This window comes from Hordeum vulgare, chromosome 7H (assembly GCF_904849725.1).
Source record: "Hordeum vulgare subsp. vulgare chromosome 7H, MorexV3_pseudomolecules_assembly, whole genome shotgun sequence".
NCBI lineage: Eukaryota > Viridiplantae > Streptophyta > Magnoliopsida > Poales > Poaceae > Hordeum > Hordeum vulgare.
In genome coordinates, this window is record NC_058524.1 from 227123301 (window position 1) to 227137874 (window position 14574).

Here is a 14574-nt window from a genome sequence, read left to right on the forward strand (position 1 = left end):
ACACCCTCACAAGCATCCCCACGATCACTCCAACGCGTCGTCACGTGTCGGTTTTTTATTTTTTTTATCTTCTCGCACGTGTTTTCAACTTTTTACATTGGTTTTTCTGGTTTTTGGGAGATCCTGTTTTTCACTAGTCTTTCTTAGCTTTTGGAGTTAATTTTTTTACGAAAAATGGATTTTTTTTTCTAGAAGCACAGTTTTTCTTTCGCGAGAGGCACTGAAACTCGTGATCTGCGTTGGGTTTTTTCGTCAAGAGGAACTGGTTATCGCAGCACAAAGTGGGTAAGTATTTACCTCGGCTATGAAACCAAGGTTTATCGAACCAATAGGAATATCAACCACAACCGTCTTCAGCAGCTAGACACAAAAGAACAAAGAACTTACACCCAACGCGGGCAAGAGGGTTATCAATCCTCTTTTCTTGTTATTTGCAAGCAAGGGAGGTGTGTAGATAATTGTAGATGACAAGCTAAAATAAAAACAAGTAAGTGGCAGCAAGGTAATGAATGTTTTATCAATATGTTTTGAATAGACCCGGAGCCATAGCTTTCCCTAATGGCGTCTCTCATGGAAAAATAGCATACCGTGGGTAAAAAAATTACTATTGGCCAATTGACAGAAAAACAGATAGTTATGCGATATTCAGGGCAATGATCATGTGTATATAGGCATTGTTGGGGAACGTCGCATGGGAAACAAAAAAATTCCTACGCGCACGAAGACCTATCATGGTGATGTTCATCTACGAGAAGGGATTTCTGATCTACGTACCCTTGTAGATTGCACAGCAGCAGCGTTAGTGAACGCGGTTGATGTAGTGGAACGTCCTCACGTCCCTCGATCCGCCCCGCGAACCGTACCACGAACCGTCCCGCGATCCGTCCCACGATCTAGTGCCGAACGGACGGCACCTCCGCGTTCAGCACACGTACAGCTCGACGATGATCTCGGCCTTCTTGATCTAGCAAGAGAGACGGGGAGGTAGATGAGTTCTCCGACAGGGTGACGGCGCTCCGGAGGTTGGTGGTGATCTGATCTCAGCAGGGCTATGACCGAGCTCCGCAGAAACGCAATCTAGAGGTAAAACCGTGGAGGTATGTGGTCGGGCTGCCTTCGAAAAGTGGTCTCAAATCAGCCCTAATTGCTCCATATATATAGGAGGAGGGAGGGAAGCCTTGCCTTGAGGATCAAGGAGCCCCAAGGGCTGCGCACCAAGGGGAGGAGGAGTCCTCCTCCAATCCTAGTCCAACTAGGATTGGAAAGTGGAGTCCTTCTCTCCTTTCCCACCTCTTTTTTTTCTTTTGTCTTTGATTTTCTATCCTTGGCGCATAGGGCCTTCTTGGGCTGTCCCACCAGCCCACCAAGGGCTGGTGCGTCACCCCCAAGGCCTATTGGCTTCCCCGGGGTGGGTTGCCCCCCCCGGTGAACACCCGGAACCCATTCGTCATTCCCGGTACATTCCCGGTAACTCCGAAAACCTTCCGGTAATAAAATGAGGTCATCCTATATATCAATCTTCGTTTCGGGACCATTCCGGAAAACCTCGTGACGTCCGTGATCTCATTTGGGACTCCGAACAACATTCGGTAACCAACCATATAACTCAAATACGCATAAAACAACGTCAAACCTTAAGTGTGCAGACCTTGCGGGTTCGAGAACTATGTCGACATGACCCAAGTGACTCCTCGGTCAATATCCAATAGCGGGACCTGGATGCCCATATTGGATCCCACATATTCTACGAAGATCTTATCGTTTGAACCTCAATGCCAAGGATTCATATAATCCCGTGTGTCATTCCCTTTGTCCTTCGGTATGTTACTTGCCCGAGATTCGATCGTCAGTATCCGCATACCTATTTCAATCTCGTTTACCGGCAAGTCTCTTTACTCGTTCCATAATACAAGATCCCGCAACTTACACTAAGTCACATTGCTTGCAAGGCTTGTGTGTGATGTTGAATTACCGAGTGGGCCCCGAGATACCTCTCCGTCACACGGAGTGACAAATCCCAGTCTCGATCCATACTAACTCAACGAACACCTTCAGAGATACCTGTAGAGCATCTTTATAGTCACCCAGTTACGTTGCGACGTTTGATACACATAAAGCATTCCTCCGGTGTCAGTGAGTTATATGATCTCATGGTCATAGGAACAAATAGTTGACACGCAGAAAACAGTAGCAACAAAATGACACGATCAACATGCTACGTCTATTAGTTTGGGTCTAGTCCATCACATGATTCTCCTAATGACGTGATCCAGTTATCAAGCAACAACACCTTGTATATAATCAGAAGACCCTGACTATCTTTGATCAACTGCCTAGCCAACTAGAGGCTTGCTAGGGACAGTGTTTTGTCTATGTATCCACACATGTATATAAGTCTTCATTCAATACAATTATAGCATGGATAATAAACGTTTATCTTGATACAGGAATTATAATAATAATAACTATATTTATTATTGCCTCTAGGGCATAATTCCAACAGTCTCCCACTTGCACTAGAGTCAATAATCTAGCCCTCACATCATCATGCGAATTACATTATAATAAATTTAACACCCATACAGTTCTGGTGTTGATCATGCTTTGCCCGTGGAAGAGGTTTAGTCAGCAGGTCTGCTACATTCAGATCCGTGTGCACTTTGCATATATTTACGTCCTCCCCTTCGACATAGTCGCGGATGAGGTTGAAGCGTCGTTTGATGTGTCTGGTCTTCTTGTGAAACCGTGGTTCCTTTGCTAAGGCAATGGCACCCGTGTTGTCACAGAACAAGGTTATTGGATTCAGTGCGCTTGGCATCACTCCAAGATCCGTCATGAACTGCTTCATCCAGACACCCTCCTTAGCCGCCTCCGAGGCAGCCATGCACTCCGCTTCACATGTAGAATCAGCTACGACGCTTTTCTTGGAACTGCACCATCTTACCGCACCCCCATTAAGAATAAATACGTATCCGGTCTGCGACTTAGAGTCGTCCGGATCTGTGTCAAAGCTTGCATCGACGTAACCCTTTACGGCGAGCTCTTCGTCACCTCCATACACGAGAAACATCTCCTTAGTCCTTTTCAGGTACTTCAGGATATTCTTGATCGCCGTCCAGTGATCCACTCATGGATTACTCTGGAACCTGCCTGCCATACTTATGGCGAGGCTAACATCCGATCTAGTGCACAGCATTGCATACATGATAGATCCTATGGCTGAAGCATAGGGGACGGTGCTCATATGCTCTCTATCTTTATCAGTTGCTGGGCAGTGAGTCTTACTCAATCTTGTACCTTGTAAAACTAGCAAGAACCATTTCTTGGACTGTTCCATTTTGAACCTCTTCAAAACTTTATCAAGGTATGTGCTTTGTGAAAGTCCTATCAGGCGTTTCGATCTATCCCTGTAGATCTTAATGCCTAGAATGTAAGCAGCTTCTCCTAGGTCCTTCATAGAGAAACTTTTACTCAAGTAATCCTTTATGCTCTCCAAAAACTCTACGTTGTTTCCAATCAGCAATATGTCATCCACATATAATATTAGAAACGCCACAGAGCTCCCACTCACTTTCTTGTAAATACAAGATTCTCCAACCACTTGTATAAACCCAAATGCTTTGATCACCTCATCAAAGCGTTTGTTCCAACTCCGAGATGCTTGCACCAGTCCATAAATGGATCGCTGGAGCTTGCACACCTTGTTAGCATTCTTAGGATCGACAAAACCTTCGGGTTGCATCATATACAACTCTTCCTTCAGGAAACCGTTAAGGAACGCCGTTTTGACATCCATCTGCCAGATTTCAAAATCGAAAAATGCAGCTATTGCTAACATGATTCTGACGGACTTAAGCATCGCTACAGGTGAGAATGTCTCATCGTAGTCAACTCCTTGAACTTGTGAAAAACCCTTTGCCACAAGTCGAGCTTTATAAACGGTCACATTGCCGTCAGCGTCCGTCTTCTTCTTAAAGATCCATTTGTTCTGAATAGCCTTGCGGCCCTCAGGTAGTTCTTCCAAAGTCCACACTTTGTTTTCATACATGGATCCTATCTCGGACTTCATGGTCTCCAGCCATTTGTTGGAATCTGGGCCCACCATTGCTTCTTCATAATTTGCAGGTTCATTGTTGTCTAACAACATGATTGACAAAACGGGATTACCGTACCACTCTGGAGCAGCACGTGGTCTCGTTGACCTGCGTGGTTCGATAGGAACTTGAACCGGAGTTTCATGATCATCATCATTAACTTCCTCCTCAACCGGCGTCGCAACGACAAGGGTTTCCCCTGGCCCTGCGCCACCATCCAGAGGGATGAGAGGTTCGACAACCTCATCAAGTTCTATCTTCCTCCCACTCAATTCTCTCGAGAGAAACTCCTTCTCGAGAAAAGCTCCGTTTTTAGCAACAAACACTTTGCCCTCGGATTTGAGATAGAAGGTGTACCCAACTGTCTCTTTTGGGTAACCTATGAAGATGCACTTTTCCGCTTTGGGTTCCAGCTTTTCAGGCTGAAGCTTTTTGACATAAGCATCACATCCCCAAACTTTAAGAAACGACAACTTTGGCCTTTTGCCATACCACAGTTTGTATGGTGTCGTCTCAACGGATTTTGATGGTGCCCTATTTAAAGTGAATGTAGCTGTGTCTAATGCATAACCCCAAAACGATAACGGCAAATCGGTAAGAGACATCATAGATCGCACCATCCCTAATAAAGTACGATTACGACGTTCGGACACACCATTACGCTGTGGTGTTCTAGGCGGTGTCAACTGTGAAACAATTCCACATTGTCTTAAGTGGGCACCAAACTTGAAACTCAGATATTCACCCCCACGATCAGACCGTAGGAACTTGATCTTCTTGTTACGATGATTTTCAACTTCACTCTGGAATTGCTTGAACTTTTCAAATGTTTCGGACTTGTGCTTCATTAAGTAGACATAACCATATCTACTCACATCGTTAGTGAAGGTGAGAAAATAACGATATCCGATGCGTGCCTCCACGCTCATCGGACCGCACACATCGGTATGTATGATTTCCAATAAGTCACTGGCACGCTCCATTGTTCCGGAGACCGGAGTTTTAGTCATTTTGCCCATGAGGCATGGTTTGCACGTGTCAAGTGAATCAAAGTCAAGTGACTCCAAAATTCCATCGGTATGGAGTTTCTTCATGCGCTTTACAACAATATGACCTAGGCGGCAGTGCCACAAAAACGTGGCGCTATCATTGTTAACTCTAAATCTTTTGGTCTCAATGTTATGTATATGTGTATCACTATCAAGATTCAATACGAACAATCCTCTCACATTGGGTGCATGACCATAAAAGATGTTACTCATAGAAATAGAACAACCATTATTCTGTGACTTAAAAGAGTAACCGTCTCGCAATAAACAAGATCCAGATATAATGTTCATGCTCAACGCAGGCACAAAATAACAATTATTCAAGTTCATAACTAATCCCAATGGTAACTGAAGTGAAACTGTGCCGACGACGATTGCATCAACCTTGGAACCATTTCCTACGCGCATCGTCACTTCATCTCTCGCCATCATTCGCCTATTCCGCAGTTCCTGTTTCGAGTTGCAAATATGAGCAACAGAACCGGTATCGAATACCCAGGCACTACTACGAGAGCTGGTTAAGTACACATCAATAACATGTATATCAAATATACCTGATTTTTCTTTGGCCGCCTTCTTAGCAGCCAGATACTTGGGGCAGTTACGCTTCCAGTGACCCATACCCTTGCAATAGTAGCACTCTGTTTCAGGCTTAGGTCCAGCTTTTGGTTTCTTCGTCGGATTGGCAACATGCTTGCCGATCTTCTTTGAATTACCCTTCTTGCCTTTGCCGTTTCTCTTGAAGCTAGTGGTCTTATTCACCATCAACATTTGATGCTCTTTACGGAGTTCAGACTCTGCGACTTTCAACATCGCAAACAACTCGCCTGGTGACTTGTTCATCCCTTGCATGTTGTAGTTCAACACAAAGCCCTTATAGCTTGGCGGCAGTGATTGAAGAATTCTGTCAGTGATAGCCTCTTGCGGGAGTTCAATCCCTAGCTCAGCTAGACGGTTTGACTACCCAGACATTTTGAGCACATGTTCACTGACAGACGAATTCTCCTCCATCTTGCAAGCATAGAATTTATCGGAGGTCTCATACCTCTCGATCCGGGCGTTCTTCTGAAAGATAAACTTCAACTCCTGGAACATCACATATGCTCCATGACGCTCAAAGCGACGTTGAAGTCCCGGTTCTAAGCCATACAAGACTGCACATTGAACTACTGAGTAGTCCTCCTTACGTGTTAACCAAGCGTTCTTAGCATCCTGGTCAGCCGTAGCAGGTGGTTCATCTCCTAGCGCAGCATTAAGGACATAATCCTTCTTCCCAGCTTGTAGTATCCACTTAAGATTACGAGCCCAGTCTACAAAGTTGCTTCCATCATCTTTCAACTTAGCTTTCTCTAGGAACATATTAAAATTCAGGGTGACTGTTGCGTGAGCCATGATCTACAACACAAATATATTCAAAGTGGACTTAGACTATGTTCAAGATAATTAGAGTTTAACTTAATCAAATTACTTGCTAAACTCCCACTCAAAAAGTACATCTCTCTAGTCATTTGAGTGGTTCATGACCCACTTACACTATCTCAAGTATGATCATCACGTGAGTTGAGTATAGTTTCAGTGGTAAGCATCCCTATGCTAATCATATCAACTATATGATTCATGATCGACCTTTCGGTCTCATGTGTTCCGAGGCCATGTCTGCACATGCTAGGCTCGTCAAGCTTAACCCGAGTGTTCCGCGTGTGCAACTGTTTTGCACCCGTTGTATGTGAACGTTGAGTCTATCACACCCGATCATCACGTGGTGTCTCGAAACGACGAACTGTAGCAATGGTGCACAGTCGGGGAGAACACAATTTCGTCTTGAAATTTTAGTGAGAGATCACCTCATAATGCTACCGTCGTTCTAAGAAAAATAAGGTGCATAAAAGGATTAACATCACATGCAATTCATAAGTGACATGATATGGCCATCATCACGTGCTCCTTGATCTCCATCACCAAAGCACCGGCACGATCTTCTTGTCACCGGCGCCACACCATGATCTCCATCAACGTGTCGCCATCGGGGTTGCATGCTACTCATGCTATTACTACTAAAGCTACATCCTAGCAAAATAGTAAACGCATCTGCAAGCACAAACGTTAGTTTAAAGACAACCCTATGGCTCCTGCCGGTTGCCGTACCATTACATGGAAGTCGATATTATCTATTACAACATGATCATCTCATACATCCAATATATCACATCACATCGTTGGCTATATCATATCACAAGCATACCCTGCAAAAACAAGTTAGACGTCCTCTCATTTTGTTGTTGCATGTTCTACGTGGTGACCATGGGTATCTAGTAGGATTGCATCTTACTTACGCAAACACCACAATGGAGATATATGAATTGCTATTTAACCTTATCCAAGGACCTCCTCGGTCAAATCCGATTCAACTAAAATTGGAGAAACCGACACTTGCCAGTCATCTTTGAGCAATGGGGTTACTCGTAGCGATGAAACCAGTCTCTCGTTAGCGTACGAGTAATGTCGGTCCAAGCCGCTTCAATCCAACAATACAGCGGAATCAAGAAAAGACTAAGGAGGGCAGCAAAACGCACATCACCGCCCACAAAAACTTCTGTGTTCTACTCGAGAAGACATCTACGCATGAACCTAGCTCATGATGCCACTGTTGGGGAACGTCGCATGGGAAACAAAATTTTCCTACGCGCACGAAGACCTATCATGGTGATGTTCATCTACGAGAGGGGATTACCGATCTACGTACCCTTGTAGATCGCACACAAGAAGCGTTAGTGAACGCGGTTGATGTAGTGGAACGTCCTCACGTCCCATGATCCGACCCGCGAACCGTCCCGCGATCCGTCCCACGATCTAGTGCCGAACGGACGGTACCTCCGTGTTCAGCACACGTACAGCTCGACGATGATCTCGGCCTTCTTGATCCAGCAAGAGAGACAGGGAGGTAGATGAGTTCTCCGGCAGCGTGACGGCAATCCGGAGGTTGGTGGTGATCTGATCTCAGCAGGGCTCCGCCCGAGCTCCGCAGAAACGCGATCTAGAGGTAAAACCGTGGAGGTATGTGGTCGGGCTGCCTTTGAAAAGTTGTCTCAAATCAGCCCTAATTGCTCCATATATATAGGCGGAGGGAGGGGAGGCTTGCCTTGAGGCTCAAGGAGCCCCAACGGCTGCGCACCAAGGGGAGGAGGAGTCCTCCTCTAATCCTAGTCCAACTAGGATTGGAAAGTGGAGTCCTTCTCTCCTTTCCCACCTCTTTTTTTCTTTTCTCTTTGATTTTCTATCCTTGGCACATAGGGCCTTCTTGGGTTGTCCCACCAGCCCACCAAGGGCTGGTGCGCCACCCCCAAGGCCTATTGGCTTCCCCGGGGTGGGTTGCCCCCCCCCCCCCCGGTGAACACCCGGAACCAATTCGTCATTCCTGGTACATTCCCGGTAACTCTGAAAACCTTCCGGTAATCAAATGAGGTCATCCTATATATCAATCTTCATTTTCGGACCATTCCAGAAACCCTCATGACGTCCGTGATCTCATCCGGGACTCTGAACAACATTCGGTAACCAACCATATAACTCAAATACGCATAATACAACGTCGAACCTTAAGTGTGCAGATCCTGCGGGTTCGAGAACTATGTAGACATGACCCGACTGACTCCTTGGTCAATATCCAATAGCGGGACCTGGATGCCCATATTGGATCCCACATATTCTATGAATATCTTATCGTTTGAACCTCAGTGCCAAGGATTCATATAATCCCGTATGTCATTCCCTTTGTCCTTCGGTATGTTACTTGCCCGAGATTCGATCGTCAGTATCCGCATACCTATTTCAATCTCGTTTACCGACAAGTCTCTTTACTCGTTCCGTAATACAAGATCCCGCAACTTACACTAAGTCACATTGCTTGCAAGGCTTGTGTGTGATGTTGTATTACCGAGTGGGCATCGAGTGACAAATCCCAGTCTCGATCCATACTAACTCAACGAACACCTTCGGAGATACCTGTAGAGCATCTTTATAGTCACCCAGTTACGTTGCGACGTTTGATACACACAATGAATTCCTCCGGTGTCAGTGAGTTATATGATCTCATGGTCATAGGAACAAATACTTGACACGCAGAAAACAATAACAACAAAATGACACGATCAACATGCTACGTCTATTAGTTTGGGTCTAGTCCATCACGGGATTCTCCTAATGACGTGATCACGTTATCAAGCAACAACACCTTGTATATAATCAGAAGACCCTGACTATCTTTGATCAACTGGCTAGCCAACTAGAGGCTTGCTAGGGACAGTGTTTTGTCTATGTATCCACACATGTATATAAGTCTTCATTCAATACAATTATAGCATGGATAATAAACATTTATCTTGATACAGGAATTATAATAATAACTATATTTATTATTGCCTCTAGGGCATAATTCCAACAGGCATCACGTCCATAAACAAATAGGATGACTCCTTCCTGCACCTATTACTAGTATTACACTTCCAGAGCACTTCTATGCTTGCCTGTCTGCGTATTAAGTTCATGAAGAACGAAGTAAAGCATGGAGTAAGATGACATGATGTAGACAAAGTAAACTCAAGCAATATGAATAAACCCCATCATTTTATCCTTAGTAGTAGCAACACAAAGATGCATATTGTCCCCTTCTTTGACTATGATGTAGAAATTCGCTAGTTTGAACCTACCACAACGCACCTCTCTCACCAAAGAAATACCGACCTAGTTGGCCAAACTATTTTAATAGATCGGAGGGAATTACGAAGCTATCATAATAATGCACATAAGAATCATATAAGTATTCAGAGGTGACTTCAATATTTATCATGAATAATCTGAACAGAAACCTACAATTCATCGGATCCCACCAAACGCACCGCACAAAAGGAATCACATCATATGGATCAAAGCGAAGATGCGATGATGATTCTATTGAAGATCAAAGAGAGAGGTTGCCATCTAGGTACTAACTATAGACCCGTAGGTCCGTGGTGTACAAGTCACACATCATTGTGAGTGCAAGAAGGTTGATGAAGAGGCCCTCCATGATCGATACCCCCTCCAACAAGGTGCCGGAATGGAGCTCCAGATGGCCTCCCGTCGAAACAAAGACTTGTGGGGGCGTTAAAATTGTTTCGGGACTCCCTCTCATGTTTTTAGGGTAGATGAGAATTTATAAGCCAAAGAACGGTGTCGGGAGGGCCACGATGGAGGCACAAGCTATGAAGGTGCCCCTCGGCCACACCCTCTTAGATTGTGGGCCCCTCGTGAAGCCTCCAGCCATCTTTCAATGCTCGTGTGTCTTCTTTTGGTCGAGAAAAAAAATCATCAAAACGTTTCACGACAATTGGACCTTGTTGGTATGGAAAACCTGCAAAGTGAAAAACACGCAAAAAAACAACGACTAGCACTCGGCACTGGGTCAATAGGTTAGTGCTCATAAATAATATAAAATGTTAAATAAATACCACCAAAAGCATACTAGTGTGAAAATATATCATCATGGAACAATCAAAAATTATAGATACGTTGGAGACGTATCAAGCATCCCCAAGCTTAATTCCTCCTCATCCTCAAGTAGGTAAATGATAAAAATAGAATTTTTGATGTGATATTCTATTCATGATGTAAACTTATGCATGTATGCTCATTGAGAAATGATGAATAAAAAACATTAACATAGCAATACTTATAGGTATAAGCACCAACTCATTAATCTTTCAAACTATAGGATCTTCAAAGATAGTTTTACCCCCATCCATCTTTATTATATTAGCAAGGCAGTTCTCCAACTTCACCACACTAATACAAATGTCAAGCAACACGGTGTTCAAATTAGATAATTGGATCGTACTCTTTCAATATGCATCAACCTTTTATTCTTCACACAATACATGAGCGTGAACCGTTAGACATAGCATAAAGATGGAATAGAATATGGTGGCAGATTTCAAAGTGGCAAAGGTGGAGAAGATGGTCTCACATCAACTAGGCGAACCAACCAGCTATGGAGATGTTTGTCGATCGATATCGTTGCGAGGAGTAGGGATTGCCATGCAAATGCTGCACAAGACCTATAAGTGTATGAAAGCTCCACTGAAGCTAAGTGGTTTGTGCATACAACTTGCTTTCTCATGAAGAACTCGGGCATTTGAGGATGCCACTCATTGGAGTATGTAATCCAAGGGTATGAAAAATTGATTCCCACTAACATAAGAATGATATAACATGAGACTCTCCATGTAAATAACAAGGTGCGACTTTGAGGCACAAGTGCGGTAAAGGATAGTAGAAAAGTCCCTTCTCTCTTTTTGTTTCTATTGTTAATGGCGGGCTTATTTGGTCTCCCACATTTTTATTTCCTCACGGGGAAAATTCTCTAATAATGATGATCATCACACATTTATTTACTTACAACTCATCATGAAAACTGATAGGACGATATGACTCTGAATGAATGCCTCTAGTAGTGTACCAGGATGTCCAAAGATCTAGGGTGACATGTATCAAAAACATGATGAATGGTGGATTTTCCACAAATACTATGTCATCTCTATATGATCATGCAAAGCATTATGATACTGAACGAACTAGTCATGCAATGTGACAACGGCATTTGCATTGCAATATATCTCGGAATGGCTATGGAAATGACATGATAGGTAGGTATGGTGGCTGTAGTGAGGAGATTATAAAAAGGTTTATGTGCAATAGAGCATGTCATGTCACGGGGTTTGGATGCACCAACGAAAGTTGCACCGATCCTCAAGGTGAAAACGGGCGATGAACGGTACCGAAGAGGCTAGCAAATATGAGCAGGTGAGAGTGTGTATGTCTATGGTGTCGCATTAGTCATGAAGAACTCATATAATTATTGCAAAGTTTTATTATTTTTATCACAAATAAAAGTACTACTCGCATGCCCTGATGAAGAGGGTTGGTAGGAATTAACCATGGCGCGACTCCGACTCAAAACAACACACGGTTTTCAACGAGAAATAGAAATGCTCACACATCATAACCATGCCTTTTTAATTTTTTTATATGAACCATAAGTTTAAAATATATTAATATTGACACCTGTGTGAATTAATAATATTGTACTCACACCTTTTTATATAACCACATCAATATCATTAACCCACAATTTCTCCATATTTCCTACATGATGGTTTCTCTCATCATTCATTGGGTAGTCATTATTTTTCATCTAGTCTTATGACCCATGCAAATTACCGTCACTATTTTTCCATCGCCCAAACAAATATAAGTGAAGAACAAGAGCATAACATTTAAATAAAATCTACACGCCACCATGATCGAGAAGATATAAGTGAAGTACTAGAGGAACTACTAAGCTCCAAAGGTATAAGTGAAGCACATAGAGTATTCTAACAAATTATGATGATGTGATGTCTCTCTCAAATAGGAGTGTCTAGAAAACAATGATTGTGGTATACTGATAGTAAAAAAAAAAGTAATTGATGCTCCAAGCAAAACTCATATCATGTGACGAATAAAAATATAGCTCCAAGTAACATACCAATGGATTGAGACGAAAAGAGGGGTTGCCTTCCGGGGCATCGCCAAGCTTAGACACTTCAGTATTCCTAGATTATTACCTTGGGGTGCCTTGGGAATCCCCAAACTTACCCTTTTTCTGCTCCTCAATCCTTTATCCATTGGGACAATACACAAAACTAGAAAACTTCGATCACATATAACTCAACAAAACTTCGTGAGATCCGTTAATATAAACAACATATCAAATACTTTTAGGTGTTGTTACATATTGATTCTTATTTTATTTCAGCATGGGGTGATGTGTCTTAAGTCCTCCATGACTTGTGCCCCCCCCCCCTATATAATCCATAGGATCATCAAAACAAGCAAACTACACATGCAAAAATAGAATTTGACTGAAACAGAACAACCTGTAGTAACCTGTAATGAACCTATACTTCTGTAACTCCAAAAATTCTGAAAACTTAGGAAGACCTGACAAATTTTTATAGAGATTCTTTATAAATATTTCAGTTTAAAAATATGTTCTAGTAAAATCAGAGAAATTCTGCACTAGGCGTCGAAGTTTCTATTTTTGCACCGTATCAATTCTACTCATCATGCAAATCATTCCAAAGGCTTTACTTGGCACAAAAATTAATTAAAACATAAAACCACAATCATTACACAGGCAATAATCATGTTATCGCATACTAATAGTAATAAAAAGAAAAAAAATTAAAGATAACTATTGGGTTGCCTCCCAACAAGTGCTATTGTTTTATGCCCCTAGCTAGGCCTTTTGGATAGTTTCAAGTGTTGTCATCCAGCTCCTTAATAATACAACCTTGGATAGAGGTAACAAGAGAAGACTTGTGAATACAATCCTTTATCATATTTATGAAGTTGGGGTGAGCACTAAATGATTTGAGATCTTCGTTTATTTTGGTAGGAGGTGTACTAATGCTCTTAGAAACGTATATGAACTTGGGACTTTTGTCCCGAGAAGCACTAGCATTAATTTTAGATGGTATAAAAGCGGAACCTACTTTGTCAATCACCTCCTCCATTTTATAAAATATAATCACACCTTGTCCATCCTCTCATCAATAATAATGTACTTTTCCTTTAAAGGTTTCAAAGTCATTCCTACACGTGACCCAAGTCGAGTGATATGATTATGCAATTTTTTATCTAACTCCTCAATTGGTTCGTTATTAATCATTTTCCTTTCAATAGCATCAAGTCTTTGCATAACATGTTCCAAGGTTAAATTGGTTTCACTAATGATAATGGGTGGTGTTCCAACAATATTTTCAATGGCATTATAGGTATCAAAGTGTGACACATAAGGAAATTAGCACCGATGACTGTGTCAAGGACAAACCTATACCAAGTTGTCACACCAACATAAAAATCATGGAGCAAGGTAGTAGTGGATAGCTTATTAGTTGCTTTATTCTGAGCATAGAAAATCCTATACCATGCATCATTCAAACTTTCTCCTCCCCTTTTCTTAAAATTAACATGATCATTATTGGGAGTAATGCGAACAAAGTAAGAACTAGCCATGACTTCCACTAACGGCAAACTAGTAACAGGAAAAGATAAATATTTTTGTATTTTTTATTTTTTATGAGACAAAATAAATATACTAGTAAATAAAAAGAGGAAGAAATGAATGATATTTTGTGTGGAGTTACTTGGTAGTTGGTGATGATATTCCCCGGCAATGGCGCGAGAAATCTTTCGTCAAACTCGTGATCTGCGTTGGGTTTTCTGTGAAGAGAAACGGGTTATCGCAACACAAAGTGGGTAAGTATTTCCCTCAGTTATGAAACCAAGGTTTATCGAACCAATAGGAATATCAACCAAAACCTTCTTCAGCGGCTGCACACAAGAACAAACAA